Here is a 13,067-nt window from a genome sequence, read left to right on the forward strand (position 1 = left end):
TTACAATGCACGTGGTTAAAGAGAATATGAAAAAAAGCCTTCCTGTCTTCTTCCTAATGGTTTCTGGTCTTTTTCATAGATCTACACAGATATGGTCCCTAATAGCAGCAAGGTTCAAGGACATTGAGTAGCAGATGACCTCTGCTATGGTTTCTTCGTGCCATCACCTCTAAGGCTGGATTGAAGTTTTATTTTGGGAGCATAAAACCCTTTGTAGATATATAGACAAGGTTATGTGCAAATCATTTGCTACTAAGATTGTGCAGACAATGGCTAGAGGTATGCAAAGGTTAAGGACAGGACCAACATGTCATTTTGTCTCTTTTTATTGGGCTATTGAACTTTATCAGGGGATTATAAGTAAACCGTCTTATCATCTACCCATCCGTGCTAATGTCTACATGGAAGGATTACGTTTTGAAATGCTTTGTTAGCTGATTAGACACTTGCCGAACAATCATGTAATACACTTTCTTAATCACACTCAGGATAAGACTGAACTTAATTTATGGCTCATTTTTTTTTAATGTTTTCATTGACATCTTTCTTTAACTACTGCCCTCTTTTGATCCTCTGGAATCATCCCAGTCATTCAACTTAACAACCTTCCCAGCCCCACTTTGCTGTTGTTTGTGGAATTCCAAAGTGACACATCCCATTCTCCCTAGAACATTCGATCTAGGGTTAGAAGGTTGCTTCTCTTTTTGTTCAAACAATGTCAGGAACATTTATTTTAAGATCCTGTTAAAATTCTTCTGTTTTAAAAACACGTTAAGGGATAGTTATTCTCGTTTTGGAGCTTGTTTACTTAATTCCTTTCCGACCAGCCCTTTGTTTTGTTTGAATTTTGCTTCCAACCAGTCTTTCTAGAAAAGACTGCAGCCAAGACAATAATATAACTAAGAATTCTTGCCCAAGCAAACTAGCTTTCTCTCACTGCCCTAAGATGTCCATTTTCTGACCAAAATTCAAAGTAGAAAAATATCCCTTCTCTTTTGTTAATGAGTGTATTTATCAAATGGTATCACATTTGATGTCTTTATGTTATGGGAAAGATCTTCAGCATAAGGGAGATGATAGAGCAAGGAAAATAAATGATAATTTAAAAGGAAATATCAATTAGCAATTACAAGGTTTTAAGGAGCTCCCCAAACAGAGTGTCGTTGATTATTTGACTCTGGTTGTCCAGGAGTTACAGGCTTGATAACTTTGTCTCCTTGGCCCCAGCATTAAACCAGAAGCCTGGCTGACTGTATATTAACAGGATTATTCTTCAAATTTCTTGAACTCTGTTTGGGAGCCCTCCAAAAGATTAAAAAACCTTTGGAGAAGAAAGAAAGACATAAAGAAATAAAAATATTATTTCCTACTAGAGATCACAAACATAATCTTTCCCTACAAAATGAACTTAATGACAAGTGAAACAAAATGAGGCTAATAAAAGCTGAAACCCAGAACAATTTTCAAAAATATGGTAATAATTGTTATGACAAAACCACAGAATGAAAAATAAAAACGCAGGACTGTCTCATTAACCAGTACCACTTGCAGTGGATAAATGAACAAATATACAAAGGATGATTAAAATAGAAAGGCCCATTAAGTAAAAATCATGGTAATATTTTTTGCAGCAAAGAATCATTGATGGAGGTCAAAAATTGTGAAAGAAAGTATAATGAGAAACAAGATATGTATATACTATTAAAATGTCTCCTCGTGAAACACATCATAGAGAAACTGTTATTGAAAAGTAGAGAAGACTAGTGACTTTCTCCTAAGTTAAAATTCTGTTAGCATAACAGTAGGTATGTACACATATATGATGATTGAGGAAAGCACGGAGCTACTTCTGTGGTATTTTTTCCAAAAGAGCAAAATTATTGGTCAATATTTTTTCCCGTTTGTCAAGACTATAAAAAAAGAAGAAAATTAGAGAATGTCATTGACTTTAAGGGTATTAAGTGACCTGAAATTAAATGAAATGTTGATTCTGATTGAATCCTGGGTCAGATAAAAAAAAAACTTTAATAATAAATATTTGAGTTAGGACTATAGATGTTATATAGTCCTTTATAACAACAGTCCTTTATAATTATTATATTTAAACTACTGGGTCTTGATAGTTGTAATATGCTTTTGTAAGAAATTGTATTCGGAGAAACTAAGTTAAGAATATATAAGATTTGTAAATAATGTTTATGCCTTTTGTAAAGAAATCTATTTAATAATATTTTAAAATCAAATAATTTAGAGATATCTTTTTTAGTCATACTTCATTGGTAATTAAAATGTTGAGAATTTCAAGATATAGAATTTATAAACAAAACATTAAGAGAAGTATGTTACTTCTGAAGTAATAAGATATACCAACAAAGAATGAATCATTTGGGTACATATTTCTCTAAGGAATCTCCATGAAATTGGAATGATATTTGGAATGACACTTAGTTTGAGTCTTCTGTTTGAGGTTCTTTCATTTCCAGTATGACACTGAATTTTAAGTCTAACATTTTATTTTTCTTTCAGAAGAAAATAAATATCAAATTCCTTATAAATAATAGCTAACAGGTGGCTCTATTTACCAATCCCTTTTATGCTAATTGCATCCTAAAATAGAAGAAACACACAAACACTCTCAAATATGCTTTCACACAGTGACATATCTCTCTCACTCTCTTTCACACAAACATGCATGCACACAGACACACACACACACACACACACACACACACACCTCTAGTCGTACAGCTCCTTGGTATTCAAATCTAAATGGTAAATGGTGTGACACTGAGACATTTTTCATAAAACTGCCTAAAATGGAAGATACCAGCTATTGAGAAATAGAAATAGTTCATAGAACATTATAAGTTCATAATTATTTCCAGAACTTAACATTTAAATTGTGAACTAGTGAAGTTATTTATACATAGCTTAATTAGCTTAATTCTTTATAAGTAATGCATGTCTAGGAAAACTACTCGAGTCATCTCGTCAATCTATGTTTTTGCACAAGATGATTCAGATTATATAAGAAAAAGGAAATTGGAATAAAAAATTTGTTTTATGTCACCTTAAATTTAAAGATTCTTTTCTATCATGAGGGGATATCTTATCCCATAACCTCTTCCTTTATTTGAAGGAATGTCGCATGAATTTCAAGGTCTTATTTCTAAGATATGGACAAGTTTTACTCTTCATTTCCATAAAATATTAACTCCTTAATATTAATTCTTTAACTCTGTAGAATAGAAATTTTACTTTTTTCCATAAAATATTGACTCTTTAATATTAAATCTTTAACCCTGTAGAAAAGAAATATCCAGTAGAGAAAAGACATGAAGAAAAGATGAGACTTTGAGGAGAGATGGCTCAAAGGATGCAGCTGGAGGATGGGGTTCAGTCAAATCACATTGTCCCCTAAACTGAGCACTTGCTCCTGAGCACTGAGATTAGAACAGCACTGGAACACTTCCAGCTATGACCTTCCCCAAACTGTCTGGAAAGAAACCAGGAAAAAAAAAACCAAACATTTTGTTTTATTTTGCTTGGGGCTTACATCCAGATGTGCTCAGAGCTTATTCCTAGCTCTGCACTCAAATATCACTACTGGTAGACTTGGGACCTTATGGGATGCCAGGGATCAAACCTAGGTTGGCAGTGTGCAAAGGCAATGCCACACCTGCTGTATTATCCCTCTGGTCCTAACTAAAGTTATCCATCATACCCACTGAACTATCCCACACATTAAAAAATAAAGTTTTCTTGGACCCTCTAGTCTGGCTCAGCCACCCGATGAATAGCTCCAAGTTGAATCCAGCCAATTTTGCCAACAGAAAAATCACTCAGCTGAACCCTGTCCAAATTACTCATCCGTAGCAGTTAACTCACAAAAAGGATTGCTGTTCACATTGGGATGGTCTTTGATCCAATAGGTAACTGGAACACATGGATGGCAGGAATGACATTTTTCTGGTTTATCTGAGACTGCAGTTATCTTTCCCTACTTTTGAAGTTTGCATTGTAAAGAAATTGTGCCAATTCCTAGCAATTTAAGGATTCTAACTTCCACTCTCCATTAAATGTCTGTTAGTCAATTGGCAACCATCTAAATACTGAATATACTGTTCTCAAATTTCAAAAAATTATCTTAAACAATTTTCCCCATAATATTATCTAGATTAAATAACATATGTAATAATTTGTGTTATTGCCATTATTTTGGACTTTGGAGAAAAGGATTATATCTACAAAGTGGAGTTATTGAACTTTAGGTTTGTAATATTTCCAAAATTGTAATTTCAAGAAACTAGGAGCTTAGTTTTCAGGAATGAAATAAAAAATTATATTAGTCATTTTCAGTATTAATATTACAAGGTTAAGATCATTGTAGTGAATGATTAAACCAAAAATTGAATTATAAGGAGGACAATGTTTTGCTTAAAATAATTTTAACTAGATAGAAATATATTGGCCATGGCTGGAGCGAGAGGGTGTTTGCCTTGCATGTGGCCTACATGGGTTCAATCCCTAGCATTCCATATGGTTCCTGAGCACTGCCAGGAGTGATTCCTGAGTGCAGAGCCAGAAATAAACCCTGAACACCACCAGGTGGCCCCTGAAGAAAACAAAACAAAAGATATTGGCCAGTCTTTGAGATTCTAATGATATATTATCATACTAAGGAATCCTTCTATCATCCATCTACATCATTAACCAAGATCCACAATATAACTCAACATGCTTGACAACTCCTAGTCAATTAATTTATCTAAATTTGGTAGTATTTTCAATTTTCAAAATTGAATATTTCATTATATAAAAATAGAGTAGTGTAATAAGGAAAAAATAATTTGAACCTAAACAATTTAATAATTATGATGAATAATTACAGATTAAATTGAAACAGTTTTGAACTATATCCTGTCAATGATTAATCTTTATAATGAGGAGTTGTTGATTTTTGTTTAAATAGCAACAAATTCAATATGGATACTGCATATAGTCTTCTTTATTGTCTCATGGTATTCTACATGCTTTCATAATTGAATACTACATCACTCATGCTATTTTCTTCATCTCAAACACCTATTGATTTCTTCTATTTGGAATAAGTATAAAGAACGATGAAAATTGGTGCCGAATATGAAATCTGGTGTCTTGAGTCTTGAGTCTGTGTGAAGGATGCAATATCATCTTTCCTTGACTTAGTTTATATTTTCAGACCCTCAAATTAAAGGAAAATATTCCATACTTTTTATAACTTCTAACACCTTTAGAATGAGTAAAACACTATGAGGGTCAACATGTTATAAACATATATTTAATTTATCTGAAAAAATACTTGTAGCTTAAGACTATGCTGCTTTCACTCTTTTCATAATTATCTTCTTAAGAAATGTAAATACTTTGTGTCTGCCTATGTTGAATTTAGTTCTAATGTCAAGCATTTGTTCCTATGTGTCATGTTTTTAATTGATGTTTTCTCATTCATGTTTTTATCCATGTTTTCTCAAGGAAACAAGAATTGAGCACTCAGTGGTTACAGAAGTGCTGAAATAATAATTGGACCATTGCTAAGGTCTCCTTATGGCTTGGTGACATCTATTTATTTAAAGATGCCAATTAATTTTTAAAAATAAAATTTTATTAGCACCAAGAGACATTAGAAATTAATGTTCTCTGAAGAAGCAGGTCATTTTGATGATGGGATTTTTGTTTAGTATTTAATATATAATGAATCAAGTACATAGGATCCCATTAATTTGATTCTTATTTTAGTATTCTTGAAATTCTTTAGTGTTACATTTTTTCTTTTCTTTTTATTCTCTCCTTAAGTTTAATGCTGGCTGTAGAACGGATGGTGAATAGACAAGAGAATTTACTTGTCTATTTTTCAATTCCTCCAGCCATACTAACTCATTCAATATTGATTCATTCTTCCTCCTCCCTTATAGTTTTAACTTCTTTATAAAGTCAACAGATGGCTCAGTTCTTAAACTAAGATGATAGCACTGTAGCACTGCAGCACTGTTGTACCGTTGTTCATCAATTTTCTTGAGCGGGCACAAGTAACGTCTTCATTGTGAGACTTGTAGTTTTTAGCATATCAAATATGCCACGGGAAGCTTGCCAGGCTCTGTCATGCGACCAGATGATTAAATATCAAAATAAATAAACACATCATATAAAATCTTTTCTGGATGTTCCTAGGTCTTTTGAACACCTCTACACAAAGGAAAAATGTGAGATGGAAAATCTTAGTAAAAGTCTCTATACACAAAGAGAATGAGTTTCCCTACAAATACCTTTTTCTTGGTATCCTGGTAAATGAAAATTCTTCTCCAAAAATGTCAGGCAATTTTAAATAGATTTGTGATTATTAACATATTTTGTCTCTCCAATGTCTCCCTCATTATCTACTCTGTACTTACCATCCATGGAAATATTATTAATCATTAAGTCAATCAAAAATATATGTACTGAATTTTTAAATAACACTTTGCCCTTTGTGTTGAATCATTGTGGTGATGGAATCAATTGGGATTGAGTATCCTAAGCATGGTGCTTTTCTAGAAATATCAGGTAGCTGTTATTTTAGAGTGTTCTTGGATGCACCAGAGATTGTGGGTAAGGCACTTGACTTGCACACAACCAACCTGGTTTCCATTTCTGGCACTGCATATACCTTTCTGAGTACCACCCTCAGTGACCCTTGAGCACAGAAGCAGGAGTAATCTAGAGCACAACTCAAAAAACAAATAGACAATTAAAAAATATGTAGAATGTAGGGCCAGAGTGATAGCACAGGGGATAGGGCACTTGCTTTGCACGTGGCTGACCCGGGTTTGATCCCCAGTATCCTATATGGTTCACCCATCCACCGCTAGGAGTAATTCCTGAGTGCAGAGCCAAGAGTAACCCCTGAGCATCACTGGGTATGACAACTGTCCAAAAAATTAAAAATATATAGAACATTCAGAATATTCTCCGTTAAATTTGGAGGAAATAGGAGGCCATGAGAGATGTGAATTAAGGTAATGAGACACAGGCCTGCGGCAGTCCTCATGAGTCTGATTTTTTTGGCACACCAGAGAGTTCCTCAGATTCTGAAAATAATACACACTTCTCTTAGTCTCTATTGGCAGTGTGATTGTCCTTGCACAAGTCAGTAAGTGCAATCATTAGAATTACTTCACAAAATTCAAAGGTGATATCTGGAAAAATTGATGTCAATAGTTGTAAGGCTTAAGCCAATCCACAACACATAGTAACACATTTGCAAAAGTTTATGGAATAAAATAAAATGAAATTTTGAGATGAAGCAGAGCTTCATGTGATAACCTGAAGTTGTTTCATTAAAAGAGGCTGTTAGTGGGGCTGGACTGATAGCACAACGGGTAGGGCATTTGCCTTGCATGCAGCGACCCCGGTTCGATTCCCAGCATCCCATATGGTCCTCTGAGCACCGCCAGGGGTAATTCCTGAGTGCAGAGCCAGGAGTGACCTCTGTGCATCACCGAGTGTGACCCCAAAATAAAAAAAATAAAAAAAGAGGCTGTTAGCAAATACAAATGAAACTGATTAAATTAGTGCTAGCTCGCAAAGCATACTCATATTATATAAAGTAGTATGCACTGTAAAATATTTCATGAAGTGAACATTTCTAGTGTTTTGCTTATTTTCTGGAATATGTATAATTTTTTCCCCATTGCTTCCTTCAAGATGGGGTTAATGTTTTACCAATCTTGGTGTTTAGCTTCTGGTAGAATTCAGGGCTCACAGATAATCTTGCAGTTAAAACGTTAAGGATGGATGGATTTAAGAGTCTGGAAACATATTGACTTCAGTTTATTATTTATTTTCAAATAATCATATAAGCACAACATTGATTAAAATTTCCATATTACATTTTTGAGTGGCAGAAGGGGGTAAATGGCAGTGCTCGGGACTTATGTCTGTCTCTGTGCTCAAGGATTACTCCTGGTGGGTTCCGGGAACCATAAGGGATGCTGAGGATTGAACCCAGGTCAGCCGTGTACAGGGCAAATGCTCTACCTGCTGTGCTAGCTCTTGTCCGACCACTCTAAATTTTTCCTATATATTTATAAGAGTATCATTATCAATATTATAAATCATTGTACTTTAGTAAAATGGAAATATTAAAAAATAAACAATATTATTAATGTATAGTAAGTTCTTTGATCAGAAGTAATGTTGAAATAACATGGTCAATGATTTTGAAAAGTAATGGTGAAATGATAGAATAGTTAAATAAAAGTATTTAATGGTTTTGAAGAGTAACAGATTAGTGTTTAGTCTAATGACCCTTTTTTATTCAGTGGTTTGTTTAGGAATAGACAGGGTATAGAATTGTAGGTAAGAATACACCAGAGGTAAAGTACCTTTTTATTGCAACACATCAGGAGGTATTTGAAATAAACATAGCTTATAGCTGCTCAGGCTAATTTTTATTAAGTAGATAATATCTACCACAGTTATCTAATCTAATTTACCATTATTTCCTCATTCACTCAATTTAAGTTCCACTTAATAGAGGCAAGATGATAAAAAATATGTGAGCTTGAATCTGAAACCAGTTCACCTATTAACAAAATTTGAAGATAGGATTTTTGAGGTTCAGCTAATTTCTCCTAATCAACAATTTTCCCATTAATTTAGACAAATAACTGGATTTTTTAACTAACAGTTCTTTACTATTATATTCTAATGGAAATTTTATTTCCAGATTTTTTTCTACACTTTTAAATTTTATTTTTCGCATTTCTTCTGTAAAGAACATTTGTGCCATCTTATATATAGTCATTTATGTCGATGTAGATTTTTGTTTTATTTTTGTGTATTGTTCAAATACTGTTGTTTTTGTTATAGCACATTGTTCATCCTCCACTCCTCTCGGAGAGCCCAGCAAGCTACTGAGAGTATCTTGCCCTCATGGCAGAGCCTGGCAAGCTACCCATGGTGTATTTGATATGCCAAAAACAGTAACAACAAGTCTCACAATGGAGACGTTACTGCTGCCTGCTCTAGCAAATAGATGAGCAATGGAATGACAGTGATAGTGACATTGTTCATATTGTACCTATTTTGTTTATTTGAAATTCTTTCTGGTTAGTTGCAGAATCATTTGCTTTTTATTTTTATTTTCTGAGTAACTTTTTATTCTACTTTTTTTTCAACACATAGCACGGATATATCACAGTTTATCGATTCACTTAATTTGTGTACTTTTTATTTTCTTTACTTTTGGCAATTATAAAGAAGGCTACTATAAAGACTCAAGTACAGGCTATGAGAAGATATTGTGTATATAATCTTATATTGTTATATATTGTGTGAACATATATTGCTTTCTGCTATGAGTTTGTTGTATGTATGCTTAGATGACCTGTGTTTTTTAATTTTTTTAGCCTCTCTTTGGATCAGCAAATTCACATTTAGGGTGATTATTGATATATATGTCAATATAGATATAGGTATATTGATATAGAGTTCAATATCTTTTGACTTAATATTGTTTCATATTTTAGTATTTCTTTTTCATGAATTTCTAAATATGATTTTATTTGGATGAATTTTTCTGGTGATTCTCCTGATTTCTTTATTTTGCTTCTGAGTATCTCTATCTCATATAGTTTTGCAGTCATTGTATTATATCATTATTCTTGTATGAATGGCAATCTTTCCAAATGAAATAATCAACTCATCATAGTCAGGCTAAATACACTTTGGAAATTTATTTTTCCCACTTTAGTGTTTGGTGTTGTGTAATTTTATTCTTTTCTGATTTCTCTTTTATTTTTCTGATTTGTGTCACTTTTTAGCAGCTTGCACATTGTTTTCTGTTCTATTTTTGACACATTTTATAGGGCAGGTTTGATAGTAAATCCCATTAATATTTTTTATGAGTAAGGCTTTATATCTCTATTATATGTGAATGACAGTTTGTAGTGTGATTTTAACTAGTGATCTTTTATCTTTTATAATTTTGTTTATGTTATTCCACTCACTCCTAGCTTATGGAGTTTTTGTTGTAAAATCTTATGATAGCCTGGTCTGTCTCTCTTAAGTATTATAAATATTTTCTGTAGTAGTCTTTAATATTTTATTTCTTGCTGAATTTTGATAATTTTATAATTGCATGGCTTAAAACTTGAATTTTGAAATCCAGGTGTCTACAAGCCTCAGGGATTTATATGGTTAGTTATTTCCTTTTGTTTAGAAAATTCTCAGCTATTATTTCTTTGAACAAATTCTCAGAACATTTTTTTTTAAACTTTAAATATAACTATTACACTATGGTTCTTCTGATAATGGAGTTAGATAATTTTTATATATTCCTTTGTCTCTCCTAATCTTTTTTACTTCTAGTCATTACTGGATTTTAATTTCAATATTTCTGATTATTTTCTCTATGACAATGAGCTTGTTTCCTAAAGTTTTTATATTATTCTCAAAAGTTTACTGTATTTTTCTTTTTTTTTTTTCTTTTTGGGGTCACACCTGGCACGATGCACAGGGGCCACTCCTGGCTCTGCACTCAGGAATCACCCCTGGCCGTGCTCAGAGGACCATATGGGATGCTGGGATTTGAACCCGGGTGGGCCGCGTGCAAGGCAAACGCCCTACCCGCTGTGCTATCTCTCCAGCCCCAAAAGTTTACTGTATTTTTCACATATGTTATCTTTGTTTAGTGTGTGTGTGTGGGGGGGGGGGGTAATTAGGTATCAAAATCAAGGCCTCACACATGCAATCCTCCTGTTCCATCCAATGATAATGAACTGCATGATTTTATAGCTATATAATATTCCATTGTGTATATAAACAACAACTTTATTTACTGATCTATTTTTGGACACATGGCTTGATTCTTATATCTCAGTTTATTGCACTAAGTATGGCAATTTAAAAAAGGGTATACATATGTCATTTTGTAATTGAATGATTTTTTGTCTTGAGAGTAGACACCAAGAATAAGAATTGCTGAGTCATGTGGAAGGTATGTTCTTACTTTTTGGAGAAGTTTTCATTTTGTTTTCTAGAAAGGTTGAACAGGACATGTTCAACCTTTTTGTACTATAAGGGAATCATAGATCATTTTAAAAAACTTTATCCCCACCAACACAGGCTTTTGCTATATGCCATTCTCACTGGTCTGAGGTAATATCTCTTTGTCATTTTGATCTGAATTTCCTTGACAATAAATGATAGTGGACAGTTTTTCTTATGCTTATCTTCTCCCTCCTGTGTTGGAAATAAAATTGGAGCTTCCAAAGGCAAAGTCTGTGTCATTGCTCCTTGAGGTATCTCCCCATTCTTTTGGAAAAATGTTTTTATTTGGTTATCAGCATTAAGATGTAATAATATACATGGGTGGGTATATTACAAAAATAAAAGCATGGTAACTATAGGAAGCCCAAATTGGGTACTAAAAACTTTTTAAATTGATTCCATTCTGGTATTACTTATTAAAGAGTTGCTAAATGATTTATGATTAAGGATCATGTGTACAAAATTTGTTTTACATGTTTTCTCTTTTGTCTTTGTATGCTGCCTTTATCTGAATATTGTTAAATACTGTATATAAGAGACCGGATAGAAGCAAAGTGTACTACTGCGGAAAGTTCCGAACTAGGTACAGAACTTGACAGAATACAATGAGGTAGCTGAAGCCTGAGAGCGGGCAAGAGGAAGCAGTTCTTAGAGACTCGGAAAGAGGAAATCTGGCAAAAAGATAACTTCCCTCATTCTGGTCAGTTACACTCAGAGATGTCGGATTAGAGTGGTTGAAGGTTCTAAGGCACGGGGCGGGGGCTGGGGGTAGGAGGGGGTTGTGCCTCTTGGCTATACCCCCACTACTTCAATGTCACTTAACTTCCTTGTGAGCCAAACTCCCGCAGCAAAAAAATCCCCAATTAAAGGCTGTGGGGGTGGGGGGTGGGGGTGGGAGTGGGGAGTGGGTTCTGAGCAATAGAATGCAGGTAGGGCTCTTGTCTCTCAAGTGTCAAGCTAGGTTTAACCCCCTGTGTCCTATATAGTTTCCTGAGCACTAACAGTGAAGAGTCAGGAGTAACCCCTGAGCACTGCCTGGTGTTTCCCCAAAGCAAAAAAAAAAAAAAAAGGAACAGAAGTCAAAAATTAAAAACCAAGTTCCTCTGAAAGACGTTCCTATGAAGATAGAGACACCTGAGGCAGTTACTTTCATGTAACTACCCTGGTAGTCAGGGCTCTGGCTGCAGTATTCGTTTGAGAATTTTCGTTTTCTTTTTTTTTTTTTTCTGAACATATTCTAAATATGCATTCTACATGAATCACATTATCCAGATCTAGATTAAAGTTCTAGGAAATTTCTAGTTCTTGATTATGACGAAAATTGCTGTATCACTGTCATCCCGTTGCTCATCGATTTGCTCAAGCAGGCACCAGTAACGTCTCCATTGTGAGACTTGTTGTTACTGTTTTTGGCATATCAAATACGCCAAGGGTAGCTTGCCAGGCTCTGCGGTGCGGGCTAGATAATCTCGGTAACTTGCGGAGCTCTCTGAGATGGGCGGAGGAATTGAACCCGGGTCGGCTGCGTGCAAGGCAAATGCCTTACCGTTGTGCTATCGCTCCAGCCCATGATAAAAATGACGAAGCTAAATTGGAGTAATTTATTTGTCTACTAGGAATCCTTGGGAACTTCAAATTCGATTCTTCTTTAATGCATAGAAGGGGTCAGAGCTATGCTATGATGTGTGCGTGGGGCTATTCTTCCTCAGCAGCCTCTATAGTCCCATCACTGAGACATGGGGAAAAAAAGAAAAGAAAAGAAAAGAAAATTTGGTTCTTTTAAGAAAATGATTTGCTAAATATTGTTATTCATGATAAAGCAGTTATGATGATTCCAAAAACTCAGTAATGATGGCGCTGAAAATGTGTACAAACATGTATGCATTATTTACTATTTTAATAAAGTATAAATTTTACTTACAAAACTATAGAAATTAACTAAATTTAGCACTATTTATCATGAATCTATCTTAAACCAAAATTTTGTATTTATTGTT

At 34.1% G+C, this 13,067-nt stretch overlaps 1 non-coding gene across 1 annotated transcript; it reads left to right on the forward strand.

Annotated features, from left to right (window-relative positions):
- Nucleotides 1–12,688: 12,688 nt before the first annotated feature.
- Nucleotides 12,689–12,810, forward strand: LOC129406695 (small nucleolar RNA SNORA84). The gene has a single exon (XR_008631168.1). It is a non-coding gene; the product is annotated as a small nucleolar RNA SNORA84 (small nucleolar RNA).
- Nucleotides 12,811–13,067: the final 257 nt, after the last annotated feature.

Source organism: Sorex araneus, chromosome 7 (assembly GCF_027595985.1).
Source record: "Sorex araneus isolate mSorAra2 chromosome 7, mSorAra2.pri, whole genome shotgun sequence".
Lineage (NCBI taxonomy): Eukaryota > Metazoa > Chordata > Mammalia > Eulipotyphla > Soricidae > Sorex > Sorex araneus.